At 39.1% G+C, this 16,523-nt stretch overlaps 1 pseudogene across 1 annotated transcript; it reads left to right on the top strand.

Moving 5' to 3' along the window:
* Window positions 1-624: 624 nt before the first annotated feature.
* Window positions 625-2,376, top strand: LOC308430382 (tyrosine-protein phosphatase non-receptor type 11-like; annotated as a pseudogene). The gene has a single exon. The product of its transcript is annotated as a tyrosine-protein phosphatase non-receptor type 11-like (transcript).
* Window positions 2,377-16,523: the final 14,147 nt, after the last annotated feature.

The following is a 16,523-nucleotide window of genomic DNA, read 5'->3' as shown; positions in this document are numbered from 1 at the left end:
TCCATTGTGCAACTTTAAATTTTGTCGAAAATCAGATGACCAGGGTTGAGTGGCTTAATTTTTGAGTGTTGAGTTCCATTTTATTACTCCATCTGTTTGTTTTCTTGCTAGTCCCATTTTGCTCTTATCACTATAACTCTGTAGGAAGGCTTGAAGTCAGATATGATAATGTTGTTGGAAGTTTTTATATTGTACAAGATTGTTTATGCTATCGTGGGTTCTTCGTTTTTCCATATGAAGATGGTTATTAATCTTCCAAGGTCTGTAAAGAATTGTGTTGAAATTGTCATGAGGATTGTATTGAATCTGTCGGTTGCTTTTGATAAGGTGGATATTATTATTATGTTAAACCTACTGATAAATGAACATGGAATGTTTTTTTTTTCTGATTTTTTTTCCAATTTCTTTTTGTTCTTGCCACGTCTTTTACTTGCTTGGTTAGAATTACACAGAGGTATGAGGGCGGAGTGGGCAGGGCTGCAGTGTCAGGGATCCAGACCTGGCGGGGGTTGTGCGCGTGGCCACCAGCTCTGCCAGCACCGCGTAGGCTCCCGAGCTGATCTGCGCTCGGGCCCCTCCGTGTGACCGCGCCCGGTGGAGCCTGAGGGAGCAACGGTCAGGATCATGACCTCGCAGAGACGGTTTCACCCTCAACAATACTGGTGTGGAGACAGAATCTCCTGCTGACCAGAGGAGTAGATGGCAGTTTTTTTAGCAAGGCCCAGTAAAAGTAACCCTGGAGACTTCATTTTCTGTCTGTTAGAAGAAATGGAGCCGTTACCCACATCAAGATGCAGAACACTGAGGACTACTATGGCCTCTGTGGCGGAGAGAAGTTTGCTAGCTTGGCTGAACTGGTCCAGTATTACATGGAACACCATGGGCAGCTGAAAGAGAAAAATGGAAATGTTATGGAGCTCAAGTATCCACTGAACTGTGCAGACTCTGCCTCTGAAAGGTGTTCCACGGTCACTTGTCTGGAGAAGAAGTAGAGAAGCTGCTGGCAAAGAAAGAGAAGCATGGCAGCTTCCTTTTCCAAGGGAGCCAGAGCCACCCCGAGACTTCGTTCTCTCCGTCTGCACTGGTGATGACAAAGGGGAGAGCAACGGCGGCAAGTCCAAAGTGACTCACGTCAAGATCCGCTGTCAGGAGCTGAAATATGACGCTGGTGGAGGAGAGCGCTTTGACTCCTTGACAGACCTGGTGGAGCGCTGTAAGAACCCGATGGTGGAGACCCCGGGCACGGTCCTACAGCTCAAGCAGACCCTCAAAACAACTCGTATTAATGCTGCTGAAATGGAATGCCGGGTTCGAGAGTTAAATAAACCAGCTGAGACCCCAGATAAAGTCAAGCAGGGCTTTGGGGAAGGTTTTGAGACGCTACAGCAAAAAGTATGCAAACTTCTCTATAGCCGAAAAGAGGGACAGAGACAAGAAAATAAAACCAAAAATAGATACAAATACATCCTGCCCTTTGATCACACCACGGTTGTCCTGCACGATGGGGATCCCAACCAGCCAGTTTCTGACTACATCAATGCCAACCAACAACAATTCAAAACCCCAAAAGAGTTACATGGCCTCTCAAGGCTGGCTGCAGAACACGGTGAACGACTTCTGGCAAACGGTGTTCCAGGAGAACTCTCCAGTCACTATCATGACCACCAAGGAAGTGGAGAGAGAGAAGAGCAAGTGTGTCAAGTACTGGCCTGACGAGTGTGCGCTCAAAGAATAGGGCGTCATGCGTGTGAGGAACGTCAGAGAAAGTGCCACGCATGACTACAACTTAGGAGAGCTCAAGCTCTCTAAGGTCAGAAAAGGAAAGACAGAGAGAACCGTCTGGCAGTACCACTTTTGGACCTGGCAAGACCACGGAGTGCCTAGTGACCCTGGAGGTGTGTTGGACTTCCTGGAGGAAGTCCACCACAAGCAGGAGAGCATCCTGGATGCAGGCCCTGTCGTGGTTCACTGCAGTGCTGGGTTTGGCCAGGCAGGAACGTTCATCGTGATTGATATCCTGATCGACATCATTCGACAGAAAGGTGTGGCCTGTGAATAGACGTTCCTAAAACCATTCAGATGGTGCGGTCGCAGAGGTCAGGGATGGTCCAGACAGAAGCACAGTACCGATTCATCTACATGGCCATCCAGCAGTACGTAGAGACTCTGCAGCGCAGGATCAAGGAGGAGCAGAAAAGCAAAAGGAAAGGACATTAATATACCAATATTAGGCATTCTCTGGTGGACCAGACAAGTGGTGATCAGAGTCCCCTGCCACCTAGTACCCCAACGCCACCTTGTGCGGAAATGAGGGAGGACAGCACTCGAGTCTATGAGAACTTGGGCCTCATGCAGCAGCAGAGGAGTTTCAGATGAGACCACGGGTGGCAGCATGCAGATTCGAACTTTCACCCCTTCCCTAAAATGTCAAGCATAGATGAGAAGGTTCCCAGGACCTGTGTGTTCAGAAGCTCGGCGGGGTTGACTGACTGACTGCCTTTTGAGAAGCGAAGTTTGGAAGCCTTTGAAGATCATGTGCCTGCTGGGCACCTCCTTTCCTCAGCTAAGGAGAAACCGTTCTGCGTTGTCGACAATGATATTTTCATGGAATTGGTTTTGAACTGTGGAAGCAGCTAAACTGTTCTCTGTATTTTCTACATTATGGGACTCAGATTCTAAAATTGTAGTTATGGGCAGAATTTTGTGTGTTTCTTTTTATGACCTTAACAGACCTGATTTTTTTTTCTTCCTCTCTCTTTGGGGAACTATGGGCCCCTTGTAAGAAGAAAGGATTTAGGAAAATTCAGGCACAGCCTCCCCAAAAAAACCAGCAATCTGTAAACCACTGTTCGTCTTGCTGCCCTGCACTGGACTCCCAGTAGCCTGGCTGGTACCTCATCATCACAGAGACTCATTGTTTAGTTACAGGGAACTCAGGGACCGGGAAGTCAAGCTATAGGGTAGCATCTGGTGAGGGCCTTCTGGCTGTGCCACACTGGATGGGAGAATACGAAGGTGGTCCTCACATTTACCATGAGTTCACCACCCCTTCAAGACCCAGCCGTCCCTTAGCATCTCATCTGTCAACACCATGGCATTGGGGAATCTTTGTGCTCCTTGCAGACCCGTGTTGGGACACAGTAACACAGACTGACCCAGTCAAAAACAATTTACTTCTGATGGCTTCTTTTCTTTAGTGAAGTTATCATTCAGCCATTGTATTAGAAGATCAAAGGATAGAAAGTCATGGCTGAAAGGCCCTGGAGAATTGGTGTGTGAGAAGTCTTTCCTTTAAAGATGACTCCTTGGCTTCAGGTGTGGACAGAGAAGCTGTTCCGGGAAAAGTCACCATGTTGTCTTGGACTGGAGTATTAGTAAGGGTGGGCAGTATTTGGTCCTCACTTGTTCCTGACCACCCCACCCCCATGCTTCAGTACAGCAAATCTGACCAGGGTTTCATGAGCCCCACTGTCTTGTTGGCAACATGGTCAAGACACTGGACTTCTGTTTCAATGTTGTGTTTTCCAGGTCTCTTTTCCTGGGTATCTGTGTAGCCCCAGAAGCAGGGTGGCTGGCCCAGGTTGCAAAGGCAGAACTATCCGGGTCTTCTTCAGACTCAGGCCTGGAGTGACGATGACTTCTGTGGCTGCTGTGAGAGAATCAGGCTCAGCTCCAGGAGTGGAGTGATGGTCCCATGCTCTGGGGACAGCCAGTCTGTCAGACAGCCCCAGCCCAGGCCATAGAAGCCAGTGGCTGTAGTTAGCAAGAGCCCAGGCTGCTTATAGCCAATGTAAACTGTGTTTCAGACGAGAAATATACAGCAGGCCTTCTAGAAGCTTCTGAGTCACTTTTTCTGGCACTGCATGTGTGCTGCGCCATGCGCCTGAAGACCTGGTGTGGTGCGTACATGGGAGCCCATTCCTGAAGCACCTCAGATGGGTGAAGGCTTCCTGGACCTTGGCTGAGTGTGAAGAGGGGCAGTCCTGGCCAGGCCTCCTGTTGTTTCCAGTCAGATGCTCTGCCCTAACCATACAACAGGGTCTACTAATATTCTGCTACAAGTGCCTTCTCCAGAGATGTCCCTCTGTCCAGGTGTTTGTTGATCCTTGAGAGCACGCTTTGACAGGAGTTTCCAGATATGATGCTCATGACCAAGCAATCAATGGCAGTCTCCACTTGTATTCTTCTTGCCTCAGTTCCTGAAAGGAAGGACTGGACCTGCCCTGCAGTTGCCCTTTCTGGGGCCTCCAATGCCCTGGTAGCCTGAGGTAGTTGGAGAGCACAGGGGGCACCATTTTCTTAGAGCGCATGGATCGATCCTTGCCCCTTCTCAACTGAATTCAATTGCTTCAGAGCACAGCATGGTCTGGCAGCAGTGTGGAGACTGCTGTCTTCTGGGCGAGCCTGCAATGATATCAGTTCAGCATTCAGAGACAGGATCCCAGGTCCTACTCTTTATAGCAAGCACGTCACAATGAACTATGTTGGAAGTTGGTAATATCTAACTCTGGACTTGGAAGGCACCGCTTCTCACCGGCACACAGAGGTTATCTGAGCAGCAGCTTGTGATCCTGGAGCAGAGACCTGTCCTCGGCCCCTGTGTTCACTACAGCAAGTGTTTTCATTCTGATTCCCTCCTAGAAGCCAGCCAGCTGTCATTTCTCCTGGATCTGTCGGTGTGATGGAAGGTGTTTGCAGGGTCTCAGGAGAGGGTGCTCTGTTTGCAGTGCAGTGCCGGTGCAGTGTCTGGGAAGATGAGGCATTGGAGGTGTGGGTTTGAAACAGTGGGAGGAAAGTTGCACAGGTGGTTCATGAGGAAGTCAGAGGCATGGCCAGCACTGAGCAGACTACATATGACACACATGGTCCCCTCACTGTTGAGCCTTTCAAATTAGAAGCATAGGATTTTATATTTGGGGAGGGGTGGGATAGGGGATCGTCTAGCACATGGTATTGGTTTCTAGAAAGCTACACGTAAGCATTGTAATGCTTGTCACACAGCTGTGCAACCTTCCTGATGTCCCAGGTTGCCTCTGCCATTGCAGTTGGTGCCTTTCTTTCTAATGGAAAACTGGGGTTAGGAAATGTGCCACCAGCAGCTCAGAGGTGCTCAGCACTGTTTCTAGGGGTTTTGCTGGGAGTTCAAGAACATAAGCCTTGTTTCCCTGCAACAGGACTGAGGCAGGTGGGCTTGGGAGGGAAACACACAGGTGGAAGTGTGCGCTCTGCTCCTGTTGATTGTCAGGGGACATTCCCCATTGTCCTAGATTCAGATGCCCATATTAGGGTCTGTGCTAGCTCACTGGTTTGTCGAATCTCTTCTCCTTCTTGGCACGAAGCTCCTGAGTAGAGTTTGCTGCATTTCCCATCACTAGCAGCTGTTTCTCTTGCAGGGTATGCTGGACACAGGTGAAACAGAGAACAGTTCCTGTTGGTGCTGTACAAGTTGTCTGTGCATCAAATTAGTTTTCACAACTTCTCCTCCTAAACTTCAGGGCTTGACAGTATGCATTGAAAACCTAATAGTTACAATGAGCATAAAGTACATGCAAAACAAATCGCAACATGGAAATAGTCAAAGTCTTCTTGTTTTGTAAATATATATTTTTTTGTTTTCTTTATTTCTTGGACTTCATACAGTCTGTGAGTTGTTTCTGGGGGAGTGCAAGTCTCTGGGGTTAGCATCCCACTATCAGTGACTGCATATTATGTCTGTTCTTTTGTGACTGGGTTATCTCACTCAGGATGATATTCTCTAGATGCAGCCATTTTCTTAAGAATTTGGTTAAGTCATTGTTTCTGGTGGCTGAGTAGTATTCCATTGTGTAAATGTACCACAATTTTTGTATCCATTCATCTTCTGAAGGACATCTGGGTTCTTTCCAGCTTCTGGCTATTATAAATAGAGCCGCTATGAACATTGCGGTGCATATATCTTTGTTGTGTATTAAAGTGTCTCTGGGGTATATGCCCAGAAGTGGAATAGCTGGGTCTTCAGGTAGTACTATATCCAATTTTCTGAGGTATCGCCAGACTGATTTCCAGAGTGGTTGTATTAGTTTGCAACCCCACCAACAGTGGAGAAGTGTTCCTCTTTCTCCGCAGACTCGCCAGCATCTGCTGTCATCTGAATTTCTTTTAAGTTAATCTTGTATCCTGCCACTTCAGTGAAGGTATTTATAAGCTGTAGGAGTATCTCATATATACTATTATATCATCAGCAAACTGTGGCATTTTGACCTTTTCCTTTCAAATTTCTATTTCTGAGATTTTGTAAGAATTGTCTTAATGCCCCAGCTAAAACATTAAGTACTGTACTGATTATATATAGAGGGGGTAAACAACCTTGTCTTGTTCCTGATTTTAGTGAAATTGCTTTGAGTTTCTTTGTTTCTTTGTTTCTTTTTTTTTTTTTTTTAAATTTGATGCTGGGTATTGGCTTGCTGAATATTGCATTACCTGTACTTAGGTATGTCCCTTATATACCTAATCTTCAAGACTTATCAGGAAGGGTTGTTACACTAAGTCAAGGGCTTTTTCAGTATCTAATGAGATAATCACGTGGAGATTTTTTTTCTTGCTGCTTTTTTGTTTGTTTGTTTGTTTGGTTTTGTCTTCTTTTGTTGTATTTATGTAGTAGATTACACAGACAGTTGTTTTTTTATCAAAAAGTTCAGGCATCTCTGGAAAGAAGCCTAAATGATCTTAGTGAATGATCTTTTTGATGTGTCCTTAGATTAAGTTTGCAATTTTATTTAGTATTTTTATTTATGTTCATAAGGTAATTTTCTCTGCAATTATTTTTCTCTGTCTAGTCTTTGTGTGGTTTGGATATCAGTATGGATGTGGTCTTATAAAATAAGTTTGGCTTTTATGTCAAATATTCTGTAGATAAAAGTTATGTCTCTTTGAGTCATAACATGTGTTAATTCTGTAATTTCTATCTAGATATCCTGTACACTGGTGTGGATAAGTTGTAGAAATCTTCTGCTCTTAAAAGAGTAGATGTCAATATATGACTTAAGTCATTTTTCTTCTTACAAATGTGATGTCTTTACAGTTGGAGCAAAAATGTTCAGAATTAAGACTTTGGCTTTTTTAGCTTTTTCAAAATAACTATGAACTGCCCTTTCCCATACATTTTAATTTTCATTAAAATTTTACTTTGTTAGTCTGTAGGAAGGCTAAATGAGCTTTTTTAATTCAATCTATTTGCTTGGAAAATCTTTTTCTAATGGTTAATTCTAAGGCAGTGTCTATCTTTGATATTTAGCTGTGTTTCTTATATAGAACAAAAGAATGAATTCTATTTTCACATCTATTTTCTTAGCTTATGTGTTTTTATTGAATAATTGAATGCAGTTCTTGTTAATGAAAATGATATATATTTTGTGATATTTTTATGTTAGTTTTGGTCGTGGTGGTACTGTATATATGCATGAGCAAGTGTGTACATACTTTCTTACATTTTGTTTTCTTTCTGTCAAATTAATTTTATATATTTTCTTGGGTGTAATTAACTTCTTTGGATTGGACTTTTGCTTCTACTACCTTCTGCAGGGTGCTGTTTGTTCATAGGTTCTATTTAAATTTGAGTTGACACTTAATATTTTGTTTTCTCCATCTATAGTGAATGAACATTTTGCTGTGTGTATTAATCTGAGGTGGCATCTGATAGAATTTCTGAGACATCTATCCAACCACTTCTGGCTTTAGTGGCTTTTATCCACTAAAATATTAGGTGTAATTCATTGTCTTTTTTTTTTTAAACACTCTAGATTTTATTTTCCTCCCAATCCACCCTATGACTGTTTCTACATCCCGTATCTTCTCTCCACCCTCCCTGTCTTCACTTGGACATTCCCACCCTATGTACCCCAACAGACTTCTAAACTCCATGGGGCCTTCAGTCTCTTGAGGGTTAGGTGTATCTTCTCTAACTGAACCCAGACATCTGTTATATATGTTTGTGGGGTCTCATATCAGATGAAGTATACTGCCTAGTTGGTGAACTAGTGTCTGAAAACCACAGGCATACAGATTGAGACTGTTTATCCTTCTAGAGGGTCATACTCTTCCACAGCCTTTTCCAGCTTTTTTCTAATTTAACCAGGGAGACAACAGCTTCTGTCCATTGGTTGTTTGCAAATATCTTCATATGACACTTTCAGCTACTTGAGGTATAATTCCACGAGTTCTGCCTTTATCTGTTTCTTGACTTTGTTCTCTTGCAGCCTTCAGTTGTAATTTCTCTGTTTTGAAGACAAGGTTTTTTGATTATTTTCTGGGGGAGTATTTTTCTTTCTGATGCCATCTATTTCTTTTTCTGTATCTTTCTTGTACTCTTACAGGCACCTCAATTTTTAGGTTAAAACTTTTTTATTTTATGACTTTGTTGAAATAATTTCTGGGCCTTTAAACCTGAAAGTTTCTTCTTCTTCTGTTATTCTCAGGTTTGGTATTTTTATACTCTCTCAGAATTTTTTGAATTTTTTTTTGCCAGAAACTGTTTAGATTCAACAATGTCTAATTAAATTGCCAGTTTCTTCTATTTTACCTTCTACCCTTGAGATATTCTCTTGAATCTCATGTATTCTCTAGTCCTTGTTTCCTTATCTAGATTATTTGTGTCTATATTTTTCTGTTTGTTTTTTTCTTATTATTTCTATTGCTATATTCAGGCCTTGAACAGTATTATTCATTTCCATAGCACATTTGTTTGTGTTTTCTTCAGTTTCTTAAGATATTTATTAATTTCTTCTTCTGTCATTTTTATAAAGTTAGACTTAAAGTCATTTTCTTGTTCTTCACCTGTGTTGGAATGTCTTGTGCTTGCTGTATGAGAAAGGCTGAGCTCTGATAATGTCATATTACCCTGAGTGCTGATGATTGTCTGCTTATGCTGGTGCCTCTAGCCATTTGTGTGGTTTGGGATTATTATCATGCTATTATTCGGTTTAGCAGAGAAATTCTGTTTACGGAAAGTATGAGAAAGCACTTACTTAGTGAATGAGCAGTAAGTGAGATTCCAGATGCAGTCCTGGAAATGGCCATTTATATACAGTTATTATTTATTTATTTATTTATTTATTTATTTATTTATCTATTTATTTATTTATTTATTTATTTATTTATTTATTTATTTATTATATCACTTGTTGAAATAAGCAAAGACTAAAGAATTGCAGCACTAGTTTGGGAACAAATACTCATAATGAGGTAAGGCAGATATTTATGATTCAATAAGGAACAGTGTCATTCTTTCAGTTCTCCATCTGCACCTAAGAGTTAATCCCCTGACACAACTCTCTAGACCACAGATAGACCTTGTCTCACAGGATTACTGTACACAGAAGTTCACAGGTGAGAAAAAATTGTTGCCTTCCATAAGTGATCAAAGAGGGATCTGATAGGAGACCACAAATATCAAGAACTGTGGAGCAACTGGGGACAGGATCTTTCCAGTCTCCATCTGCTCCCTGGATCTAAACATGGACATAAAAATAAATAAACAAATAAATAAATGAATGCACAAATAAATAAATCACAAATAGAAACAACCCTGGATACAGAAAATTTTGGAAAGAGGTCAGGAATCATAGATGAATGCATAACCAACAGAGTACAAGAGATAGAAGAGAGAAACTCAGATACAGAACATACCATAGAAAACATTGACACAATAATAAAAAAATGTAAAATGCCAAAAGCTCCTAACCCAAAACATCCAGGAAATATAAAACACTATGAGAAGAGTAAACCTACGTACAACAGGTATAAAAAACAGCAAAGATACCCACCTTAAAGGACCAGTGAATAGAAGCAAATGTCCCTAATCTGAATAAAGGGATGACCATGAACATACAAGAAACCCACAAAACTCCTAATAAAATGGACTAGAAAAATTTTCCCCATTATGTAATAACCAAAAAAAAGAGGACAAAACAAACAAAGAATATTAAAAGAAGTAAGAGTAAAAGGACAAATAACATACTAAGGCAGGCCAATAAGAATTAAACCAAATTCTCAAGAGAGACTATGGAAGCTAAAAGATCCTGGACAGATGTCATACAGACGCTAAGAGAACAGAAATTTAAGCCCAGATTGCTATATGCCCTCTATCAAATGTAGAAATGGTAAAGATCTTTTCCCAATTTGTGGGTTCATTTCTGGGACATCAATTCTATTCCATTCATCTACCTGCCTGTCTCTGTACCAATATCATGCAGTTTTTTTTTTTTTTAAATCACAATTGATATGAAGTACAGCTTGAGGTCAGAGACCTCAATTTCCTCAGAAATATTTTGTTTGTTTGATTTTGTTTTTTTTTTAATTGTTGAGAATAGTTTTTGCTATCTTGAGTTTTTTATTATTCCAAATGAACTTGTAAATTGCTCTTTCTAACTCTATGAAGAATTGAGTTGAAATTTTGATGATAATTGGATTCAATCTGTTTTATTTCTTTAGGCAAGATGGCCATTTTTACTATGTTGATTCTTCCAATCCATTAGCATGAAAGATCTTTCTAACTTCTGTGGTCTTCTTAAATTTTCTTCTTCAGAGACTTGAAGTTCTCATCATACAAATTCTTCATTTGCTTGGTTAGGGTCACACCAAGGTGTTTTATATTTTTTGTGGCTATTGTGAAGAGTGTCAATTCTCTAATATCTTTCTTATTTCTCTAATTTTCATATATTCTTTCTCAGCCTACTTATCCTTTGGGTAGAGGAAAGCTACTGATTTGTTCAAGTTAATTTTACATCCAGCCAATTTGCTGAAGTTTGTAATCAGCTGTAGAAGTTCTCTGGTAGAAGTTTTGGGGTCACTTATGTATACTATCATATTGTATACAAATAGTGATATTTTGACTTTGTCTTTTCCGATTTGTATCTCTTTGACCTATTTTTGTTGTCTGATTTCTCTGGCTAGTATTTGTAGTACTATATTTAATAGGTAGAAAGAGAGTGGGCAGCCTTATAATGTTCCTAATTTTAGTGGGATTGCTTCAAGTTTCTCACCTCTTAGTTTGATGTTGGATACTGGTTTGCTTTATATTGCTTTGAGTATGGGCCTTGAATTCCCGATCTTTCCAAGACTTTTAATATGAAGAGGTGTTGAATTTTGTCAAATGTTTACTCAACATCTAAAGAGATGACGATGTGACATTATTTCTCCTTTGAGTTTATTTATATACTGGACTAGGTTGATGGATTTCCTTATATTGGACCATTTTTGCATTCTTGGAATGGAGCCTATAACTTTTCTTCTAAGCACTGCTTTAATTTTGCCCCATAAGTTTGGGTATGTTGTGCCATCATTTTTGATAAATTTTAAAAAGTTTTTTATTTCTTTCTTGACCATGGTATTGTTGAGTAGAACATTGTTCAGCTTCCATGTGTATGTAGGCTTTTTGTCAATTTTCTTCTTATTGAAGACCAGCCTAAGTCCATGGTGACCTGATAGGATGCATGGATTATTTCGATGTTCTTATATCCATTGAGGCCTGTTTTGTGAACGACTATATGGTTAAATTTGGAGAAGATGCAGTGAGGTTCTGAGAAGAACACATAAGCTTTTGTTTTAGGATGAAATGTTCTATAGATTTCTGTTAAATCCATTTGGTTCTTAACTTCTGTTAGATTCATCGTGTGTCTGTTCAGTTTCAGCTCCCATGATCTATCTATTGATGAGAGTGGGGTATTGAAGTTCTCAACTATTATGGTGTCTTTTACAATATAATCTCTGAGCTTTAGTAAGGTTGATTTTATGGATATGGATATCCTTGTATTTGGCGTTTGATTTTTCAGGATTGAGAATTCATCTTGATAGGCTTCTCTTTTCATGAGTAAAAGTGTCCCTCCTTATCTATTTGATGATTTCAGTTGAAAATCCATTTTATTCAATATTAGGATGGCTTTTTCAGCTTGTTTATTAGGACCATTTACTTGGAAAGTTTCCCCAATGTTTTACTCTGAGGTTGTGCCTATCTTTGTTGCTGAGATGAGTTTACTGTATGCAGCAAAATGCTGGATCCTCTTTATATATCCAGTCTGATGGTCTATGTCACTTTATTGAGGAATTGAGTCCATTCTTGTTAAGGGAAATTATGGAATCATAATTTTTGTTTCATGATATTTTTATTTTTAAAGATACAATTATGATTGTGTGCTTTTATTCCTTTCAGTTTGTTGTAGAAGATTTTCATGCTATTTCTAGGGTGATGTTTCCCTCTTTGTGGTGGAGTTTTCTACCTATTATCCTTTGTAGGGCTGGATTTATTGAAAGGTATTTGTAAATTTGGTCTTATCCTGGAATATTTTGGTTTTTCTATCTATGGTAATTGAAAGTTTTGCTGGGTATAGTAACCTGGACTGGCATTTGTGTTCTCTTATTGTCTGTATGTCATCAGTTCAGGATTTTCTAGTTTCTAACTTTCACGTTGAGAAGTCTCTTGTAAAGATGATTGGTCTGTCTGGATATCTTACCTGACCTTTCCACTTCACAGTTTTTAGTATTTTTTCTTTGTTTTGAATATTTGTTGTTTTGACTATTATGTGTCAAAAAGAATTTCTTTTTTTGGTCCAATCTATTTTTGGCTTATGTAGGCTTCTTTTATGTTCACAGGCAGCACTACCTGTGCTCTTACAGTTCTGGTGGTCTCTTCCTGGATAGTCAGTGGAGAGGAAGTGTGGACTCACCTGTGGCCTCAGGAGTGAGAAAGCTCCTGCTGCTCCTCCAGATGCCCTGCAATGTGTGGGCAGACCCCAGACAGGATGATTTTTTTTTCTGGTCACAACCTGCTTTTTCATTTCTCTCTCTCTCTCTCTCTCTCTCTCTCTCTCTCTCTCTCTCTCTCTCTCTCTCTTTTTTAATTCAAAGAGCTCCACCTGCCTCTGCCTTCTTTAATTATGGGTATTAACAGTATTTTTCCCTTTCAGCTGTATTTTAAAAACAAGGGAGATATATGTACAGGTTTTTAAAGGCATTTTGGCATAAAACTATATGAATATATTTTTGTCGGTACTTAGTTCTTTTAGAAGTTTGATAGCATGCATTGAAATCTTACTAGTTACCATAAGCATAGTGTACATGTAGAACAGAACGTAACATGGAAACAGAGATTTCTTGGTGTGTATAGATTAAATATAATGATTTTTGAATAGCAAATATTGCCACAATGCTATATTCTTAGCTCTTAGATTATTAATGATTTAAGATCCAGGTGTACTATACTCTGAGAGGGTGCTATACACTTTTTTTTTTCTTAAGAAAGACTGAGGCTTTCACTTTTTGGCCTTTGTTTTTCTTGAGCTTCATATGGCCTGTGAGTTGTTTCTGGGGTGTTCAGAGCTTTCTGGGGCTAGTATCCAATTATCAGTGACTGTATATTATGTCTGTTCTTTTGTGGCTGGGTTACCTCACTCAGGATGATATACTCTAGATGCATCTATTTTTCTAGGAATTTCATAAAGTCACTGTTTTTAATAGCTGAGTAGTATTCCATTGTATAAATATAACACTTTTTTTGTATCCATTCATCTACTGAAGGGCATCTGGGTACTTTCCAGTTACTGATTATTATAAAAAGGGCTGCTATGAGCATTGTGGTGCATGTGTCCTTATTGTATGTTAGAGCATCTCTGGGGTATATGCCCAGAAGTGGAATTACTGGGTCTTCAGGTAGTAGTACTATGTCCAATTTTCTGAAAACCCGACAGACTGATTTCCAGAGTGGTTGTACCAGCTTACAACCCCACCAAGAGTGGAGAATTGTTCCTCTTTCTCTGAATTCTTGCCAGCATCTGCTGTCATCTGAGATTTTTATCTTAGCCATTCTGACTAGTGTTATGTGAAATCGCAGGGCTGTTTTGATTTGCATTTTCCTGATGACAAGGGATGTCCAGCAATTCCTTGGGTGCTTCTCAGCCATTCAATATTCCTCAATTGAGAACTCTTTGTTTAGATCTATACCTCATTTTTAAGTAGGAGTTTTTTGATTCTCTGGTGTCTAACTTCTTGAGTTCTTTGTATGTATTGAATATTAGACCTCTATTCTGAAAGGATAAACAGTCTGAGAAAGAACATAGGGAAATGACACCCTTCACAATTGTGTCAAAATAATATAAAATCTATTGGTGTAACTCTAACCAAGCAATGGAAATCTTTATTACAAGAACTTCATGTCCCTGAAGCAAGAATTTAAGGAAGATCTCAGAAAAAGGTCCTATGCTCATGTATTGGCAGGATTAATATAGTAAATATAGCCATATTGCCAAAATCAATCTACAGATCAATGCTAGCCCCATCAAAATTTCAAATCAATTGTTCATTATTTAAGAAAGAACAATTTGTGAATATACTTAGGAATAAAAGAACCAGGATAGTAAAATCTTTTCTCAACAATAAAAGGATTTTTAAGAGTATCTTCATTCATTACCTCAAACATTATTACTGAGCACAAGAGATACATATTGCATTGTATTTGTACAGAGACAGGCAGGTAGATGAATGGAAAAGAGTTGAAGACCCAGAAATGAACCCTTACAACTATGGTACCTGATATTTGACAGTACAGTTAAAACCATAGAGTGGAAAAAATACAGCAATTTTAACCAGTGATGCTCATTCAACTGCCAGTCATCATTAGAAAAAACTAATTTCCTGTGTTTTCGTGTTTTAAACATGTATTTAAGATTAAACATAGTCTCCACTTCAAAGTTGTCCACAATATTGTTACTACAGTATATTTGCATGAATCTCCAAATTAAATTTACTTACCATATAGTTGATTTTGAAACATTTGTATTTGTACACTACAGAGAAAAAAAGGTGATAAAGAGTAAGATGCTCCAACATATAACAAAAACAGATATTCCAATATGTTCATAGAAGCCTTATTTGAATTAGTCAGAAGCTAGAAAAATCTCAGATGTCCTTTTTCAGAAGAATGGATACAGAAAATGTGGTACATTTACACAGTGGAGTCCTACTCATCTATAAAAAGCAATGACTTCATGAAATTCTTAGGTAAATGAATGGAACTAGAAACTATCATCCTGAGTGAGGTAATACAGTAACAAGAGAATATACACAGAATGCATTCACTGATAGGTGAATATTAGGACAAAATCTTGCATTATCCAAGACTCAATCTACAGACTTGAACTTTTTGTCATACAGATCTTTATGTTTCTTGGTAAGGGTCACACCAAGGCATTTTATATTATTTATGACTATTATGAAGGGTGTCATTTTTCTCATTTCTCTCTCAGCCTGTTTATCCTTTGAGTAGAGGAAGACTGCTGATTTTTTTGAGATTTCAGATGTGCTGTCATTTTGGAATCACTCAAACTGTGAGTTCCTTTCTTAGCACTGCTTTCATTGTGTGCCATAAGTTTTAATTTGTTGTGCCTTCATTCTCATTAAATTCTAAAAAGTCTTTTATTTCTTTCTTTATTTCTTCCCTGACCAAGTTATCACTGAGTAGATTGTTGTTCAACTTCCATGTGTAAATGGGCTTTCTGTTGTTTCTGTTGTTATTGAAGACCAGCTTTTGCAGTACGGTAAAAACTTGGTTTTGTTGCTACTGTTCACATAGTCTCATTCTACGGGAGTTGCTCCACTGTGGAGCCATGCACCCAGTCCCACGTAGTCCTCTACAACCTGCTACAGCAATGACTCAACAATAAACAACTTGTCAAATAGACTTATATGTTAAATTTCAATCCACAATATATTCAAACAATAAATTTACTGCCAGTAAATAAAGATATAAACCACCAATCTAGACAAGGTATAACTGATATAATTCACCTTGATCTGAACCATAGTCCTCTGCTGTCTTCATCTTGAATCTGCAGCTTTCTCCTCTTCCACATCACCAAAAACTTTTGTCCCAGCCCCACTCTCTACTGTCAAATCAGGTATCACATTAACATTAGCCTACATATCATGCTTTCTATTTAAAAAAGAAAGTTTTCTTTCAACTCTAAGCTATGTACTACTATTATCACTTGAAATCATTGAAATGACTATGTTTTTGCAAAGTTAATTAGCTTGAGTATGGTAAAAAAGTAAATTAGCTTTCAACTACTTAAGCAAACAACCTTAGAATAACCATCTTTAACACCCATCCCAAAGTTCAGGAAATTTGGGTGGTGACTATTTATAGGCTTCTACAAGCTGCATATAGGAATTGAGATATCCAGAAAAGGTATGGGATGAAGTCTCATGAAGGAAGGCCACACTGATGATTGCTGTTGTTTCTGATGTCTGTCCTGGCTCGATCTGGATGAAGTTCCTGAGATCAGGTCAGTTTAGCATTCTGATGATGAGCTTCACCAAAGCTGTACATTCTGCAATATATGTCTCAAAAGAAGCATTTAGTATCAAGAAATCTTTCTGCTTGATCCTCTTGAATCTAGTTTTTCAGGCAGTCTCCCTATATCAAATCTGATCCATATAACTCTGGAAGGCATCCAAAACTGAACCAAACTTTTTAAAAACACAAAGGCAAAAGCTTT

This window comes from Micromys minutus (genome assembly GCF_963924665.1).
Source record: "Micromys minutus genome assembly, chromosome: 15".
Lineage (NCBI taxonomy): Eukaryota > Metazoa > Chordata > Mammalia > Rodentia > Muridae > Micromys > Micromys minutus.
Note: the sequence above shows the minus strand (reverse complement) of the source record. Positions and strands in the feature narration are given on the sequence as shown.